Below are 20,361 nucleotides of genomic sequence, written 5' to 3'. Positions count from 1 at the left end.
AGAGAGCAAAAAGTGAGTACAGCAGAGAATTGAGAGGATGAATGATTAAAATCAGCATCAGCCTGCAGGAGATTCAAATTAAAAAAATAAAATGGAGATAATGATGGTATTGGTTTGGAAAAGACATTCACACTGAGCTCATCATTTCAGCAAGGATTTCTGTAGCTCCAGCATTTCACTCATGATGGAGTTATAACCATGAAATCCTGAGGCTGGAGGAAATCAATAAACTTTCCAGTTTTGCTGTTGCTCACAGTATCTCACAAAAGTGAGTACACCCCTCCACATTTCAGCAACCGTTTTAGTATAACTTCAAGGGACGATACTATAGAAATGAAACATTTTAGCATAGTCAATGTGCAGCTTGTATAGCAGTACAGATTTACTCTCCTCTGAAAACAACTCAACATACAGCCATTATATTGTCTAAATAACTGCCAACAAAAGTGAGTACACCCCCAAGTGATAACAGCTGTATGTTGTGTAACCATGCAAAGCTTCATGTCCTATTCATCATGTTAAAGTATGTTCAGCACCTCATGTTAAAGAACTGATTTGTTAGAATTGTTGCTCTACACAAAGATGGCTGAGGCTGTAAGAAGATCAGTAACACCCTGAAACTAAGTTACAGTACAGTGGCCAGGGTTACACAGAGGTTTTCCAAGATGTGTTCCACTCAGAACAGACCTCGCAAGGGTCACACCGCCAAGATCACAACTGCCTTGTTGAAGGTTAGTCTCCATGTCTCCAGACCTGAAACCTATTGAGCACCTGTAGGACATGCTCAAGCGGAAGGTGAAGAAGCGCCATGTGTCTAACATCCAGTATTCCTTCCTTGGACCACTTTTAATAGATACATAACCCCAAAGCTAAATTCCAGGCCCTCTTAATACCACTGTATACAGCACGAACGCACAAGATTCATGTCAACACACGCATGTATATCGTGCAAATTAAACATGATGGGCTTTATAATCGAATGCCTTCTTTTCATTCGATGAGAGAAATAAAAGCCTCTGGCATCTCCATATTGGAGTGAATTAATGTACACAGCATTTCATGCAAATCGATTCGAACTCAACCGCTGCATCTATGTTCGGCTGCGGAGTTCTCGCTGGTGACTCATTTTGGATTTATTTATTCTTAGCCATGATTAATCACGGGCTCTGGAAGCCTAATCTCTATATCCTAGTGCACGACTGTACGTATATATTATGGCAGATGGTTTTCAGGACCTGGTGCTGTCCCTTGCTCCCTGTCTGATACAGATGGTGTTGTCACTGTCACAATCCGTTAGACGTACAGTACCCTGTCTCTAGATGTCATCCGAAAATAAAATTGTGCATAAATCCATCCGCGCTCCGGAGCCCCAGTGACAAGCTTGAGAGCAGCATGATTCATGCTGATGAGACGAGGATATGACACTCTCGCTGACTTCACGCTATTTGTGGACCACAATTCAGCCACGATGCTGCAAGCTTCATATTCCATATCATAAGAGATGTTTTTTTGCACCCTTGGACCACATCCCCGGAGTCCCTCTGCATCCGGCCTGATTCCGGCATCACCGGCGTGACGCCTGCAGTCGTAGGAGTTCTGGGGAAACTTGGTATTTTTGGACGACACTGAAATTAGGGTGACGTTGATGAAAAGTGGAGCAGGAGCTGAAGCAAAGGGTCGCACCATCACACAATCCCGATTTCGGCTCTACCCTGGTCTCCCATGACCACAGGATGTGGCGTGTGGAAAAGAGGGGAAAAAAAGACTTTGCACTAAATTTCTAAAACTGGATTCCTATGAGAGGCAAACTATGAGAGTGAAATGGTCAGAAATCAAGGGTACGGGCAAAATAGAGATAGAGGACGTAAAACGGAGACACAAAGATAAATTAAGGGGGTCACCAAGCTGCCTGAATGTGGCTCATTCTGTTTACCAGAGCAACTCAAAATAAACAATTCAAACACCAATGCCCTGCAAGGAAGGAACCAAACAACAACCGAAAAAAAAACCTGTTTGTCTGATCAAAACACCTACACTAAACACGTACAGGAACCCGATCACAACGTTCAGACCGACTTGTGGTTCCGAGCTCTCGTTTGCATACATCGTTAGTGCAAAGCGCAATGCTGTGATCACGGCTGAGAATCGATATGTTTTGCAGCTCCGAGTGTGGACGTGTGGGTGGGTGGAACAGCGAGAGCTAAAAATAGCCTGCCTGCAAGTGAAGACTCTAGACAGATATTTAGTTTTACACGTCTGTATGCAGCGTTTTGTAGGTGCAGCAGGGACTCGCTGATTCAAAAAGGTTTGGAAGCTTCATCACTTCGCAGAAAAAAAAATAATACAGTCGCATTAGCCACTGGATCATTCATCATGAGTTCGTCGAGTGTGTGCGGAGCTGTCAGGGGCAGAATTATTGACACCTTTGCTACAAATGGAAACCCTAAAAATATATACACACACACACACACACACACACACACACACACACACACACACACACACACGCACACACACACACACGCACACACACGCACACACACACGCACACACCGATCAGGCATAACATTATGCCACCTGTCTAATATGTTGGTCCCCCTTTTCCTGCCAAAACAGTTCTGACCCGTCGAGCATTACCAGCATTAACCTTCAGCAATTTGAGCTACAGGAGCTCGTCTGTTGAATCAGGCCACACAGACCAGCCTTCAGTTCAATTCAATCACCAGTTTACCACTGTCCCTTCCTTGGAGCACTTTTGATAGATACTGACCACTGCAGTTTTGGAGACGCTCTGACCCAGTCGTCAAGACATAATACGCTTCCAACACATCAACTTTCAGGACAAAATGTTTACTTGCTGTCTAATAAATCCCACCCACAAACATGTGCTGTGACACTGGACATATTATAGAAATCTACTGATCTGACCTTTGAAGCGCGCACACACACACACACACACACACACACACACACACACACACACAAAACATTCAGTGCGCTGCAGTTGTTGCCAGCTGTTCTCCCATTTACGTAATCTACCTTATTCTACTTATATTTACTACAGTAGCCTTTCTCCTATAAGGAAACTGGAAAGGGACTAGAAATTGACAAGAACCTGAGTCCCGTTGTTGTGAGTTTGAATGTATGTTTTAGGTCACTGTCCTCATGGAAAATCCAATAACGACCTTAAAATCAACCCATGTAACCGCAAAGATTTTTTCCTAACCTTTTTATTCTCATCTTTACCCAAACGATACCAATTAATTCCAACTGTATTTGCTTGACCTCTCTGTAGTCTGTATTGGCTCTGAGCGTTTAAAGCAGACGCTAAGTGCGAGAGGAAAGCTAATTTATGAACTGCGGCATAACGAAACGCAATGGTGTAAATATCCACAGATTGAATCGGCTGCTCCAGGCCGAGTACGGCGGCGTAGCGAATGCTGACCGTGACACTTTCTGATGCTGGATGAAAAAAGATCTGAGGTGTTTCGAATCAGGTTTTGAGAAAATGACTAGTGGGTTTAAGAAACGTGCTGGTAAAAATGATCAGTCTGCTTCAAGATGATGCTCAGTATGATTTCACAGCATTTATTTCACCACTATTGGGATTATCTGCCTCAGTGCAGATTCATGCTAAACCACACGCCTTTGTTAATATACCAAAATTATGCTAGTATACATTTATGCCATTAGGCAGAAGCCCTTATCCAGAGCGACTAACTAGCTGGGATTTTAACTATGATCTATGAACTACATTATATGGACAAAAATATTGGGACATCTGACATGAAGATATGCTTTACATTGGTTTCAGTGAAAGATCTTGAGTGGCCTGCTATAGAGCTCTAACCTCAACCCTATTGAACACCTTTTGGATGAATGTGAACGCTGACCGCACCCCAGACGTCCTCATACCACCTACATCAATACCTGACTTTAGTTACACCCTTGTGGCTGAATGACCACAAAATTTTCCACAAGCTCCAAAATACAACTCACATAGTGAGGTGTCCACAAACGATTGTCCATAAAGTCAACGTCACATTTGAAATCATTGTGCCAACGTTTTTTTAGTGAATGAATGTAATGCAAATGACCCACAGTAATCCTAACTGCTAGCTTGTACTCAAAAGTTGTGCGTGAGAAACTGACAGGAACTTTTTTTTTTTTTAACTAAAGGAATCTACAGTAATGGAAAAATCAGACCAAGCAGCCTGGTGATGCCCGACTCCGTTTAAAACCTTTCCGAATTGCTGTTCGTGCAGAACCAATACTCCAGTGTGCTAGTTTACTCGCTTGCTTCTAGGCTTGACCCTGAGCACTTAGGAGTTAATGGGACACCATTAGCGTCTGCGGTGAGGCTGCAGTGCGAGCGGGATTACTTGGAAAGGCCGTATGATGAGTTTTTTTCTTTTTTAACAAGAGAATGTAAAGACCCGCTTAATTGCAAGCTGTGAGATGGTGGTGGTGCGCAGATGGTGAGCGCTGTCTCTATTCAAAACCATTCACACACACACACACACGCGCGCGCGCACACACACACACACATACACGCGCGCGCGCGCACACACATACACACACACACACACAGCCAGCGCTCAATAAGATTCCAAATAAAAGGACCAGGGTTAGGAAATAATCCTCATATCACTAAATGAAAGCCCACTGCAAGAATAATTGAGTTATTCTGTGCTGGAAAGAATTAGAAACGAGGCACATGAAATGAAATAAAATGAAAACATAGAAATGCTAAATAAATTAATATCTGGGGAAAATTAAAAAAAGAAAAAAAAAAGAAAAAATAATTGGCTCTAAAATCTTTCCGGTTTGTTAAATTCAATGTTCAAGTTTTATTAATTAAGCAGATTTTTTATTTATAAATTTATAAGGCAACTCCAGAACAGCGCATCACACACACAAACACACACACACACACACACACACACACACACACACACACACACACAGATGCTGAGAATCCGTTTGTGAGCACGATTTCACTGTTCTTTATACAGTAAAGGAAAGCAAAAGCTAGATAGAGACTCTGAATATTGGTGGTCAGAATATATGAGAAACTACTGACCTTTTATACTCAAACATATACGACTAGTATCAACTAGTATATACAAGTCTCTAGGGTTTTTCTCAGAATGGTGCGGAAAACAAAAAACATCCACTGAGTAGCATTTCTATTGGTGGAAGTTTTGATGCAATATGTCTGTGATCGAGAATGAACTTTCTAACTAAATATTGCTGAAGCAGTACAGTGAAATGAGACGTTTTTTTCCTACATAAAAACATCATAAAGCTACACAACGCAACATAGAGCTACATAAGGAGCTAAGGAATAAAGTGAGTTGTCCTCGCCACATAAAGTGCAACCTTGTGCAAACAGAAAATACAAAACAAGACTGATACACAATACAGCGCCAACCAGTGGACCTCCTGTAAAATATACAGTACAATGTGCAAAATAAGAGAACTGTACAAGAGTGTACTTGTAAACATGTACACAAGATGTTGTATGAAACAGCAACAGCAGTAAATGAGTGGGTGTGAAAACCAGCATTTAAACAATTATAATATGGCTGGTGCTATAGACATGGACGTGTATGAATTGTATTGAGTATTTGAGTGTCTGTAACAAATGAGTGAGTGAGTGAGTGTGTGTGCTGACAGTAAGGCTCCAGTTACTCTATACAACCGTGATGAGCAGAAATGAATCTCAATAAAGAAGACGTCAAACCTTGAGGTTCACAATAGCTGAAGTCCAAAATAGGCTTCGCGAAATCAATTAAAAAGATTTTTTTAAGCTTTTGAGGATGCAGATTTAAAAACTAGTCTCATCTGATATAAAGGATCCAAACAGGATTTAGCAGCATGAAGCTATGAACACAACCTGCTTTGTGTTATCAGATCGGACTGGTGGTGCGGGTGTAATGCAGTGGGGAATGTTTTCTTGGCATACACCGACTCCCGTAATAGCATTCCAACATCGTTCGAAATGCCACACCGTATCCGAGTGCTGCTGCGGTCCCCGAGCATCCTTTCATGACCACGATTTACTCATCTCCAGCACAAAAAAAAAACATCTAAATAGAAGAAATAGATGAAATGCATGATTTAAGAAGATGCAGACAAGAAACAAATTAAATGATCTGCCAGTAGGAGATAGTAAAATTTATTGGGGGGAAAAAAATGCTTAGGCTTTAGAAAAAAAAAGTGCCTTAAAATATGCATTTATTCAGCAGTCGATTTAGTCAAATTAACTTAAAACTTGCTTGTGAATGATTTTTTTTTTAAGCAGTTTGCTTTTCTTTATTTCTTAAAACCAGAGCTACTACACAAGCGAATTCCTCTTAATTTAAGAATTGTCGTTATTAAATATTCTGTCTTACAATAAGACAAAGCATTTACACTAAAAACAAAATTCTTCAATTCAAGATCGCGCATACTTGCGTATCGGTGACCGTTATTTATTCAAACAAAGACCGTCTTCTAACAGGATGCAAAAACACACCAAAATCGTTGTCTGCTGCTACTCAAAATACTTCAACACAAAACATTATTGAATGTATTTTGTCATTACTGAACACAAAGTTATACAACATAAGGATCTGAAATCCAACTCTGTAAAAATAAGTAAGTACTGTGTATAAGGAACAAAAATAGCCACACTGGATAATGTTTGGAACGAGTGTGATGACGTAATACTGCAGAATCTTATCATTTGTTATTAAGTGGTTAATAAATGTGACATAAAAAATGCATTTGGAATAAATACTAATGAATAATGAGTGACTACTGAGCATTTTTATTTTACTGGGCAACCTTAAAACCAGTTATTACAGCAAAAATCAAGTATTAAAAGATACAAGGGGGGTTAAATTATGTCTCTAGTGGTAATTAAGCTCAATTTACAGGTAAAAAAAAATGACTAAGCTTTACTAAGTAAGAAAAAAGGTAGTATTTTATTCTTAAAATAAGATCAAAAAGATTTTTATGGCAAGAAATTAAATTGTATTGTTAAATTGTTCTAATGGCTACTTTCAGCACAATAACGTAATCAAGTCACCTCAAGCCGGTTCTCATGACAACGAGATCACCGTACTTCACTGGCTCTTTCCAGTCTCCATATCAGAATCCAATAGAGCACTGGGGATATATGGGATGTGGATTCCTGTCATAAATGTGCAATTGGAGCAATGATGTGATGCAATCATGGCAGCATTCGCCATAATCATGAAGGGATTTTTGTAACACCTTATGGCTTTCATCCCATAGTATTGAAGCGGTACTGAAAAGGAACTCGTTTCCAGAATGCGTTTGAAATGTAACCCTAAAAGAGTTCATGAATTAGGTCCATTTATGGACATTCAAGACCATTCGAACTCTTTATACGCCTCACGTGTGCATAGTCTATGGCGTGAATTGCAGAAAGCCTGCAGCCTGCAACATATAATCCAGTATTTAAATGTAAAAAATCCCCTTCCTTCCTCTGCACGTAAACTTGACTCTTGTACACGCTTCTGATTCAGAGATGATGTACTGCATAACAAAACGAACCAAAAAAAACAGTAGACTGAGAAATGATTGAAAGTATGAAATGGAAAGAAGGCCAAGCTGCTGCAAAACCACATAACACCAAAGCTGTAACGCCCATTACTTAGTCAGGTCTTATTTTTTCCACTGTGGTCAGCAGTAAAAATGTGCAGAGACTGACTTCTGTTTTGCAGTGTGTAAAAAAGTGATAAAGTTTTACTCTTTAATGCCACTTGCCCTGATAAAATTCTGACCCTGAGGTTTCCATGACATGATGGGACGTTTTCTAAATGATGTAACTGATTCTCTTCGGTGCTTACGCTGACTTGCAGAGCCAATTTAATTGGAAATGAGTGTATAATGCAAGTTTTAAACTGCATTGTAGATCATTTATAACTGAAACAAAGCTAACTGCATATATATAAAAAAAATAAACCAACAAGTCAAAGAACATCCTCCCCATATATACACATGACTCAACATTAACCACAAAGTCTAGGACCTACGTCTTCAATATGGATAGGAAGTTAGAACAAAGAGCAAACAGGAAATTATTTGTGAAACTCTGCAAATCTGCCACAAAAACGTTTGCCATGACGTACGTTTGCCATACGGCGATGCTGCAGCGAGTCGTTCGAGGTGTTTTGAAGAGCGCAAGAACATCACTGAAAGGCGACGAGAGATCAGGAAGACCTTCAATGAGCATGATGATCGTCAGAGAACAATCCACATGATCTCAGTTCTGCACCCACTCTACTCGCCAGATTTGGCTCCTGTGAACTTCGCCCTCTTCCTGAAGATGAATAGTTGGAGTGGAAGATTTTGAGTGACCTGCTATAGAGCTCTAACCCCAACCCTACTAAACACCTTCGGGACTGGAACGCTTACTGCACCCCAGACCTCCTCTCTTACCTCACCAACATCAGTACCTGACTTTACAAATGCCCTTGTGGCTGAATGAATCTTCACAAATCTCAACAAACACACTCCAAAATCTCCTCAGAAGAGTGGAGATTATTATAACAGCAAATAGGGACTAAATGTGGAATCGAATGTTCCAAAAGCACATACTGGTGTCCCTAAACCTTTGTCCACCTTTGGTTTGGGTTGCCATGATTGGACACCAATCAATCCTAAGATATGGATTAAACACCATTGTTAATGACTGTGTTTTGTTTTCCTTCTTGATAAGCAGCATTTTCAGGATGTGATATGCTCTTGAAGGAAACACTGTCCAGTACAGCCAGCTACATAGGGACACAAAGATAACAGTGGAGACATTGTGATTAGTGTATTCCTACTGGGCAACTCCGCAGCTCAAACAGAACCCACAACGAACCATGAGGTGCTCGAAGGACGTCGGTCCGACGCTTGTTCTGATCTAAGCCAAACCGTGGGCCCCCCTGAAATAGTTGGAATAGTCGCTGCTGTTCTTTTAGTGATAAAATGCTAAAAGAAAGGCTGCTGTGGACACGAGTGCATTAATCCAGATCAGTTTAGCCTAATGGAAAACGAGCCAGAGAGATAAATAAGGAGGTAATATGAATCTGATTGATTTGATCAACACTACATTATACAGTAGTGTTCGGATTGCTTTTGAAGTCATGTGCTGCTCTTTGGGAGGGAGAAAGAGAAATGAAAGAGTGTGGGAAGAAGGGAGGAAGTGGTCAGAGAAAATAAATGTAATATCCATATTCGACAATACGATTCAACCATTTTTGTCTTTATTACAGTTGTTATACAGTTATTTTGGTCCTCTCTGTCAATATTACATTTCATATTAAATTTCCAGCCTCATGAACCACAGCCAAGAAACAGAGTGTTCATCCTGCACTTTTCTGCATTAGGGACCAGCTTGGAAAAAAGAAAAAGAAATAAATAAATAAATAATTTTTTTATTTTATATATATATATATATATATGTTGTGTTCATATATATATCTCCTCAGTCACACAAACAAAAAAAGGATCCAGTGATGCTCATGAAAGCGTTAGAGCTACTCATGGGAAATTGCTAGTTTAAATTCTGTCCTCCGAAATGCCCAATAACAGAAGAAGTCCAAAGAGAGAAAATTGGCCACACAAACAATTGTAAGCTAATATATATGGACAGCACTTTCAACTTTGCTGCTGTGTGGCATAGAATGAGAATGAGCAGTGGGTTTGAAGTGTCTCAAAGGAAGCACATACTACAGTGACAAAGAAGTGCAAAACATGTACAAATACAAAAATGCATTAAGAAATCTGAAAACATAAACAAATTGGAAAACACATCAAATCAGAAAACACTAACAAATAAGAAAAAATAAATAAAATAAGTATTTTATTTACAAACTATACCTGCCTTTTTCAGGTTTGTCAGAATTGTCGTTGAGTTTTCTGATTTGTTTACTTGTTTTCTAGTTTCTTGGTTTTTTTTTTTTGTTTTGTTTTTTATGTATTCTGTTCAGATTTTTTTATTTGCTTTTTCATTTGTTAAATTGTTTTCTGATTTATTAATTTGTTTAATGACTTGTTCATTTGTTTTCGGATTTGTGTATTTGTTTTGAACATTGTTATTTTCTTTTGGAATTGTTTTCTGATTCGTTGATTGGTTTTCTAAATTGCTCATTTGTTTCAGATTTATTCATTTGTTTTCTGATTAGTTCATTTGTCTTCGAATTTGTGTATTTGTTTTGGAAATTGTTATTTTGTTTTCTGATTTCTTAATTTGTTTGCTGGTTCGCGTATTTGCTTTTGGATTTATTTAGTTTTACTTGTTTTGCACTTCTCGGCAACCATAACATTCAAACATGTAGGGAAAAATATATGCTTGATATAACTTACCCCTTGGCCAACACACACCCACACACAACCCACACACACACACACACACACACACACACTACTAGTGCTGTTGAATTCTCAATTATGATTGGACTGATATTTATTTATTTTCCATCACCTACTATTTGATAGTAAGGAGACATATTGTGGACACTCCACACTAAAGGCAAACAACAACAAATGAATCGCGGAAAAAAAATGCTCGACTTTGGCAGCATGGCCTTGAACGGATCGCAGAGGTCATTTGGTTTTGGTGTTAAAAATATTTTGTGCTGACTGTGACTGTATAGTTTGATTGATTGCTGGTTGACGCAAGGGTCAGAGTGTAATCTAGCAGGAGAAATCGTGTGTGAGATGGAGAGAACATGATAGAAAAAAAAGAGACAGAAAAAGAGAGAGCGAGAGAGAGAGAAAAAGACAGAGAGAGAGCGAGAGCGAGACGGAGAAACCGAGACTCCCCGAAGGCAAAGCTAAGCATGGAAAAACACATTACATAACACATCAAATTATATATTTATTGAGCATATCTAAATCGAAATTGTCTCTTGCAGTGCTCGAAACGCGGATTATCCTCCGCTTCGTTCTCTCTCTCTCTCTGCCTGTCTCACCTTGTTTCCTATTTCACTCCATCTTCCACCCACTCAAACTTTTTTTCCCTTTTCATACCCCCCATCGTTTTCTTCCTCTCGCTCTCTCATACGAGGTTTTTTCTTTCCCTGTTACGTAACAGTAAAAGTTAATGCATGATTACTGGGAATCACTACAGCTGAGGCAAAGAGGAGCACAGAAATATATACATGTGTGTGTGTGCACGAGATAAAGAAAACCAAAGTGAGGTCAGCAGTCCCAGGTTATTTATAGCCCGAAAGCAATTGCTATCACACGGTGGCCGTCCCGGTCACAAGACTCGCCCTACTCAATTTCCTCACGCACCACCCAACCCACTGGACATTTAATGCACTATAAGCTAAAGTCACATGACCTCTAGTAAACAGAATATAATCTAACAGGGTGATCTGGTGATGAAATTGAAGATAAAATGCATGAGGTTTTTTTTTTGGTTGAAAATTGTTGGCAAACAGGAGAAAGGAAGCACAAAAGCAGGATGACGGGAAAAGCAAAGTGGATTTATGTAGTGATAATGATATTTGCACAGTATTTCATCCAGCCATGAACATCAGACTCAGACGAGCATTTTATTGCATGTAATTTAGTATGTGGGCAAAAACGATATAAAAAAAACCCCTGATCTGCCCAGTTCTGTGTGTGCAGGCCAAGTCCGGTCCATATAAAACAGGCCATCACTGTCCCTCATCGTGCAAATGCTTTAAGCGACATGAGGAAAAACCGACAGTAATTAATGAAATCATTTTGTAAAAGAGCTGTGAGATTTGTGTACACTGCTGGGCAGATGCTAAGGTAACTGGACTTTACACCATAAATATAATAGTTTTGACCTGGAGCTCAGGCTGAATTAGATAAGTAATAGAAGTCTATCATGGATATCATATATTACATATATATTATATATTTATCCCTATATACACTGATCAGGCATATATTCATGAGATTATGACTAGTGAAGTGAATAACACTGATTATCTCTTCATCTTGTGGGGTTTTCCTGTTCTAAAGTGGTCAGTATCTATTAAAAGTGGTGAACCAGTGACAGGGTCACGGGCGCCGAGGCTCAATGAAGCACGTGGTGAGAGAAGGCTGGTCCCTGTGGTCCGATTCAAACAGACGAGCTTCTGGAGCTCAAATTGCTGAAGAAGTTAATGCTCGTTTGGTCAGAAATGTTTTGGGACCGACACAATATTAGGCAGGCACTTATCTGTTCTTAATGTACCTTCAATTAATACGTTTTAAGTTTTTAAATACACTAATCAACATAAGCATAGAGAAATATGGATGCTTTATGCAAATGTATGTTTATTATTAGTGAAACCAGAATCAAAATAGAGCAAACAGAACTTCTGCTATGTTTCCACACGGACGGGTTTAATTGCCGGATGTGTGCATTATGGCGGGTTTTTTTTGGTCTGGGGGAAAAGGGATACAAGTCTCTGATCCATTACCACAGTAGATGGCGGTAATGCTCTATTTAAGAATGCAAACCGCCAATAAAGAAGAAGAAGAAGAATCATGGCGGATTTTGGTGCTCGATTCGAGACTTGCGCATCAGTAAAGTTAATGTTTAGTGATAAAAAAATTATGGTGTTTGATTTTTGATTTTTATATAGAAGTAAAGAAAGGACGTCGTGAATTAATGCGTGTTGCGTTGAAGGTTTTAATTTTGCTTTTTATATATATTTTTTTAAACGTGGTCAAACAGAAATGTGAAGAATTTTGTGAAAAAGCGCATATGGCCATTTGAATTTTACAGGACAAAGACGTGTCTCAGTGTATGTAACACTCGGTCACGTGCTGACCCACATCTCCGCTCATCACACACACACACGAAATGCAGAAAGCGTGGTCACACGGCCTGCCAAATTCCTTCCATTCCCAGCGTAGAAGACGTGACGACATCGTTTTCCATCAGCGCGAACGTCACAGCAAATGGGACGTAAAATGCGACTGCAGGCCAAAGAGGAGCGAGACAGTCAGGTTAACTGCAGAAACACACATCCTGCATGTAAATGAGTGGAGAATGGAGAGGGTTGAGATAGGGGTAATCAAGGGGGGAAAAAAAGCACAGATAGAATCCAAGAGCAGGAAAACCAGAGAGAAGAAGAAGAAGGAGTAAAGTGACAGAAGGAGAAATAAAGCGAGAATGAGAAGAAAAGTGGATTGAAATGTGGAATGAGTGACAGAAGGATTGGGGAAGATAAAAAAAAAAAAAAAAGAAGGCAGGAAACAGAGAAGCTGGGATAGGGGTGACCGGTGTTACGAAGAAACAGGACTGAGCTCAGATCCCTTTGACGTCATGGTGCGATGTTTCTGTTTAGAGCGGTGAGGACGTGGGAAATGTGGGGGTGTTATGGACTCACCGCAAGAACACATGAGTCATGGAAATAAACGCCAGGCTGCAGGTGAATTGGACACCGTCCCCGAGGCCCTGTTTCGACGTCCATGTCGGGTGACTCGGTCACAAGTGGACAGTGCTGTACACATGTGGGGAATGTGTGTGGCCACATTGGTAGTGTGAAGTGTTAAATGCAATCAATCCTCAATCCCCCCTTTCAACATTAAAAAAACAACTTGGTCTCAGGGATCACTAGAGTCACATGACTCTCGTTTCCCTGTCGCTATGCTGTGTATTAACACCACAACCTAGGCAACAACAGTGCAGCTCGAAAACCTGCGTTTCTCAACCAATCCAATCTCAGTATACATAAAGAATATTATACTAACCAACTACTAGTCTCTCTCTCTTTTTTTTTTTTTTTTACCAGTGGTAAACACATTTTTTTACCATCACTGGGGCTGTTCCCATGGCAACCCGGACCTAAAATACAACATATAAAGTATATACAACACAAAAGAAATGTTGGACGTAGGACTAGAGGAAAAGCCTCGCCAGCGCTGTTCTTATTTCCTGCGCCGCTGCAAAGGCATTACAAAGTAATTTCACGTACTTAAAACGCTCCCAGATGTTTTTCGTGGCATCCGTGTGTAATCGGACCCATATGACTATTTCGGTAAAAAACAAACAAAAAATCCCCATGAAATTATACAGAATGTCATAAACATGTAACAGATTTACTTCATTTCCAAATACACTCGTCCAAAAAACGCAGAACTCATTCGAAAGGAATTCGACTGTTGCTTTTAGACTTGTGTTTTTCTCAGTAATTGAAAATCCTGTCTGCGGTAACAAGACGTTTAATAATCAAATAAAAAGGTCTAAGTATTTCTTTAAGTGGCCAAGAAGTGATTTCCTTCCCATTTGTTCAGCAAAAGGTCAAGATTTGCATCGAATTTTCCCGTAACAAGTTTCATTCCCTCGAAAAATACATGTGGTGAAGTGTTCAGCTATTATATAAGCGGTGTGTCATATTTAGGGTTGCAAAATTCTCAGCATTTTCAAGACTGAAAATATTCTTGGGAATTAACAGGAATATAGGAAAATTAATGGGAATAAAATGGGAATTTCCAAAATTGCAGGTAACAATAACAAGGAACTTGAATGTAGGTTGGAAAAAAAATATCTTGCAGGATAGTCTGAGTTTAAACAACCAGATTTAATGAAATTTCACATTCTTTAATGCAGCGTTTTTGAGGCCACGCCCCCTACATGCACTGTACATCGCCCCAGAACGTACCACAGATCATTTCTTGAATCCTGCACACAAAATATCTTCCATCTTGGTGAGCATTCAGGTATATTACTTGAATATGATAAATTAATGTTTCAAATTTCCTTGTGCTGTGTGTAAACTGTAGTGCAACAAATTAATACTTACAATTAAATCAGTCAAAAATGTGATTAAAAAAAAAATCTGTATTAGTTTGCATGCATGTCATCTTATGAACTTATGTTAATATTTGCATATGATATAGTTATAATATTTTCCCCACATGTCTAATACATTCAAATCAATTCCTTCCAAGTTTCCAAATATTTCCAAAATCCTCCTGATAAAGTTGATCCGTTTCTGGAGACTTACTAGAAATGTTCTTCCTCTTTGCAACTATAATCATATTTGTAATAAGCGGCCAGAAGTGCGACCTAAACCCTCTCTACAAATCCCTGAATCCCGCTTTCGGGAGACAGCGAGCGGTTTTCCAGGAATGCATTTTCTCATTTTACGAGGGAGCGCCAGCCGGAGCCGCAGCAATAACACCGTCACTGGGTGACTGTAACCATGGGAATGTCTGTAGTCTGTAGTGTGTGTTTATAATACAGATTAGGGATGCTTTCTGTACCAGGTGGAGGTCATGTGATGGAATGGGTCATCCCGGACAAGACCCCCCCCCAATCATGACAGAAACCTTTCACTGAAAGAAGAAAAAAAATATCGCTCGGCTGAGCCTCATTGATTGATGCATCCCTATAAAAAGACCAGTCGAGCCAAACCAATCTAAGAAAAATAAATGCTCCCCAGGCGCAGAGACACCAGTTAATTTGTCATCCATCAGTATGTTCTCCACACACACACTTTCCCTGATCAATGCTGAAAGTCAATGCACTGATTTCACTACCCTCAGAACTGATTCGAAGGCGGCCAGTTCAGTTCACTGAGCTAAAGACGGTGCAGAGGGAAACCTGACCAGAAAGACGATCCCGGCAACCTTTATGCGATCCTTCGCTCTTATCCTCTCTCTCCCTGACTGTTCAGAGAGCAATAAAGAGGGTTTTCTCTCAGGCACCAAACAGGAATTCAAAACAGGTCGCAGATGGAGAAAGTTTCTGTTGCAAAAAGAAAAAAAAGAAAAAAGAAAAACATGCACCAAATACAATTCAAATGCCATTAGTTTTAAGTAACACACTCAGCAGCTAAAACCTATTTATAAATAAAAGGCAAGCTGGAGTTAAAAGTTCACATCTGCACAGTTCAGTACACAAAAAATTAAAAAAAATTAATTAACAAAAAAAAAAAAAAAAAAAAGAAAATAGAAATCAAGGCTACTCCAAATATAGCATCTATGATGCACAAATCAAATGGACTAAATCCTGTGTTCTGTGATATTAAAAGCAGATGCCACACTCACCCTCTCTAAACATTCCTGATCGTTTTTTTCCCAAATAAACCAAGCCATAGTTGTTACCTTTTTTCCCACCCATGGTTTAATAAAGGCTTAATCAAAGAGTGGTTTCAGCCTGGCAGATTATTTTCTCCTTTACATTTTCTCGAAGAAAAAGCCGGCCCTGAATGGTGAAAAGTGACTATTTATCTAAGACAATGTTGCTTTATTTGTAGTCTGGTCAGTCTGCATAAAAGCAGTTTGAGTGGAAAAAAGCTTCAACTTTCAGCAGTCAGCTTCCTGGAAAATGCTAGTTATCTGTTGCTATAATTTCCAGTAGTAGAAGAAGTATACAAACCACATACTTGAGTAAAAATAGAGTTACACTAGGCAAAATAATGCTTCAGGAAAAGTACAAAAGTATTTGCCTTCAAATGTACTTAACTATCCAAAGTACTATGATTTATTATGGCCATAATGTTCCTATTACATTTTTTTCACAAGACTTTTTGCTCAATCAACTCAGTTTATGTGAACAGACTCTGAAACTCTGTTATTGTTAGCGCAGCGATCTATTAATAAAATGATGAGTCAAACACTGATATCGATTAAAATGATCATGAGTCATTCGAGTCAGGAGTTTCTTTACTCATTCGTTCCACTCGTAAAGTTCTGCTTGCTGTTGAAATGATGCTGAACTGTATGTTGGTGATAAGTAGATACGCCGAGCGCAGATCGAAACGAGTTTAAAACGGAGCGCTCGCTCGATCCTGATTGGTGGATTGCTGTGCGCTTGGCCGGGTACGTTTTTATCCTCAGAAATAAAAAGGAACAAGTGATTTTTGAATAAAAAAAAGGAAGATATTTGACTTTGAAATGTAGTGAAGCTAAAATAAAAGTCTCCCCAAAAGGAAATACTTTTGTAAAGCACAGATACATGGATTTAATACAGTAACAAATTACATTTACTTCGTTACAGTCCACCAATTATAGTTTCAGCATCAATGAAGTCAGTGGTTAAGGTGCTGTGTAACTGATCAGGGGGTCAGGGGTTCAAGCCCTGGTATTGCCAAGCTGCCACTCTTTGGTCCTTGAGCATGGGCCTCTATGCTCCAAGGGCACTGTATAATGGCTTCCAAAACAAGCTGGGATATGCAAAGAAAATAGTTTCACTGTAATGTATATTTCATTATTCTATTCTATTCTATTAACAGTCTCCTACAATGGCTCCACAGGGTGCATTTAATCGCTCATCACTGCACAGGTTAAAGATTAAGCAGTAATGCTTAAGAGAATGTCCATTGTTAAAAGTCGCTCTACAAATAAAACACAAAATGAATCTGAACTGATTTAGTTTCTTTCGATTTGAAGTTGACATGATTTGTCCTCTTGTGATCGTAAACATTTTATTACAAACATGTTTCATTTCCACTTATGGAGTTTTCCTTTCAGGTTTTTTTTTTTTTACGCGGTGAAAGAATGAATCGGGGCTTCACCTCACGAATCAACCACAATCTATTCATAGACATGAATGGTTCAGATATAAAAGAATCGTTCCAATGATTCAAAAGACAATTCTGTTCAATAGAATGTGCCTCTGGCCTCGAGTGACTGCAGAACCTTAGGGGGAACTACAGATCTGGAATGTGTGCAAGTGTCAAGGTCATATATTGATATAATGGTGTGCATTTTCACTACATTCGGTAATTTCCTCCTTCCTCCTATCACTGGCTTTGCTTACACACCGAGGGTTCAGCGTTGTCATTGGTCGTGGTAATGCGTTTATTCACAGAGAGTATCCCAGAACAACCAAGCCATGAGAAGCTGTGGCTTAGTGTTCAAGGCTTTAGTTTATTGATTGGAAGCAAATTCCACCATGCCAAGCTACCATGGTTGAGTCCTTGAGCGAAATGTCACGGAAACTGTGGAAAATGGAAAAAAGAGTTAATTTTGCAAATCTTCGATTCGAATTTAAAGCCTATAAACTTCGACATCACGTGATGCTTTTCATCTTACCACTCATGTAAAGAGCGGTTTTTGTTGGCGACTGTATCATTCGGGTCCGATCTCGCTCATCAACAAGGCATTTACAGCTGATTGCGGGATGTTTCTAGGATTGTTCCGGACGTTATCTGACGCTCTTGACCCGCATCTGCATAATTTTATGCATTGTTCTGCTGGATAAGTGGATAATTGCATGAATAAACAGGTGCATATGTGCTCGTAATAAAGTGGCTCATGAGTTTACATTGTCTCTAATTACATTTGGGTCTTTAGGTCTAAACTGATTTAGTGATTAGCATTTTTTAAGGTCGATTTTTCAGAAATGAAGGCCTTAATGTAGCACACAGTTCAGAACCAGAAGAGCCAAACTGGAAATTCGATATGTCTTTTTGTCTCTGGAGATCACTATTGGATAGCTGTTATTACTGTTTGCATTGTAAAGGCATGTTGGTACATGTCCTGAGTGACCTGCAAATGTTAACCGGCTTCTATTATTGCAGGTGTAGTAATAAATATAATTAGAATGTTGAGGGTGGTGCAAATGTGGCTACGGTTTTGGTCATCGTCATTATTTAGTTTGAAAAGAAAGCGAGAGCGAGAGAGAGAGACACCGAGAGATCTAAAAGAACCTTTTCTGGGATCAGCTAATTCTCTTGTCCTGTCATTCTTTGAGTCCACCTGTCCATCCATCTCAATCTGTCAATCTCAGTACATCTATCTGCATTTATCTGGCAGATAAATGTACATCCACAAATTCACTACATACCCATCCATCATTTAATTTACCTGTCTGTTCACTATCTATTTATCAGTCTTTCCATTTATTTATCTGCTGGCCTGTTCATCTGTACATTTATTTTGTATTTTCATTTAACTCTGCATTCTTCTCAATGCACCCAGCTATTCACCTCTATTCATCTTTCCAGACCCACCTTTCAGAATGTAGATCAGAATGTAGGATTGACATTCAGAGAGGTGAAGATGGATGGATGTGAACATCCTAAGAGGATGGATGCATCCATGCATCCATCCATCCTAAGAGGTCTTTTAGGATGCCTCTTAGGATGTTCACATCCATCCATCTTCACCTCTCTGAATGTCCATCCATTCACCCTCTCAGCATTTTCACATCATCCATCCATCTATTCAGAACTACCTTTCCGATTGCCCTTCTATTCATCCTCTCAGAATGTTCACATCCATCCAGCCATCCTTACAGACCCACCTCTCTAAATGTCCATCCATTCACCCTCTCAGCATGTTCACATCATCCATCCATCCATTCAAAACTACCTTTCTGAATGTCCATACATTCATCCTCTCAGGTCATCACATCCATCCAGCCACCCATCCATCCATCCAACCAGACCCACCTCTCCAAATGTCCATCCATTTACCCTCACAGCATTTCCATTCATCCATCATCTATCTGCATCCATTAATCCACATCCATATATCCACAACCACTCATACACCTTTATCCCTCCGTCTCTCCATCTAGTGCATTCCTTTCCTTTTTCCCCTTATCTCTTGCTCTGTCGCACATGGCACAGATTGTCTCAGCCTCGGAGCGTTATTATGAAAGATATTAGCTGCTAAATGAGTTGCTAAGTAGCTGAGTTGTCCCACTGGTACACAGAGACTGACGTAAACACGAGCGAACAAATTCACACTTTCCTTTGGCGCTTTGCATCCTTCCGTTTATCGTGTGAAAGCTGTCGTATGCTTCAGTGACCAGGCGCAGGGCGATATGATGGAGATTTCCAACAAGCGGTTTAGAAAACAGAACTGTGTTTCGTTAGAGACGACCTCGGCCGCGTTCCAAACACCAGCGTTCGAGAGAAGCTACAAACATTGTAAAGATGTGAACTGGCAGATGTAGTAGTATTTGTAGTCATAAGTTTTGGCGGCTGGACATGTTCTTTTTTTTTATCATGTTGACAAGCTGAAGTATTCATCCAAGTGGCTTCTGGAGTCTCACTTGATGACGGAAGCCCCTTAGATAAATGACAAGGTGCTACAATTGCACATCAAACACAGTTGCCTGTCTGGCAATGGATCACTCTATTGATGGAGCACAGGAACATGCAACAGAGAGATTTGTAGTAATAAAATACTACTTGTGCTGGAAAGTCATTTCAGAGGAAAATCTTTTCAGGAAATAATGTACAACACTATCCAGGAAGTGGGAGTGACATCATCCATGAGGATAAGAGAGCATCAAGGAGTCTTTCTGTGTACCTGACAAACATCTGACCTCCAGACAGGGTTGCAAAAAAGGTGTAAAATTTCCAGAAACGTTGTATGGGAACTTCATCTGGAGAATTTAGAAATATTTACCAGGAATTTATGAGAATT

The 20,361-nt window shown here is 39.6% G+C and overlaps 1 protein-coding gene and 1 long non-coding RNA gene across 3 annotated transcripts in view; both read right to left on the bottom strand.

The window, feature by feature from the left end:
- Positions 1 to 20,361, bottom strand: part of LOC124386834 (cytoplasmic phosphatidylinositol transfer protein 1-like) — a 60,771-nt gene that overhangs the window by 15,727 nt on the left and 24,683 nt on the right. The gene's annotated exons all lie outside the window — the stretch shown is intronic.
- LOC124386847 lies at positions 17,777 to 18,170 on the bottom strand. The gene is made up of 2 exons (XR_006926033.1): positions 18,016 to 18,170; positions 17,777 to 17,921 (listed from the first exon to the last, which is right to left on the bottom strand). It is a non-coding gene; the product is annotated as an uncharacterized LOC124386847 (long non-coding RNA).

Source organism: Silurus meridionalis, chromosome 1, assembly GCF_014805685.1.
Source record: "Silurus meridionalis isolate SWU-2019-XX chromosome 1, ASM1480568v1, whole genome shotgun sequence".
Taxonomy (NCBI): domain Eukaryota; kingdom Metazoa; phylum Chordata; class Actinopteri; order Siluriformes; family Siluridae; genus Silurus; species Silurus meridionalis.
Note: the sequence above shows the minus strand (reverse complement) of the source record. Positions and strands in the feature narration are given on the sequence as shown.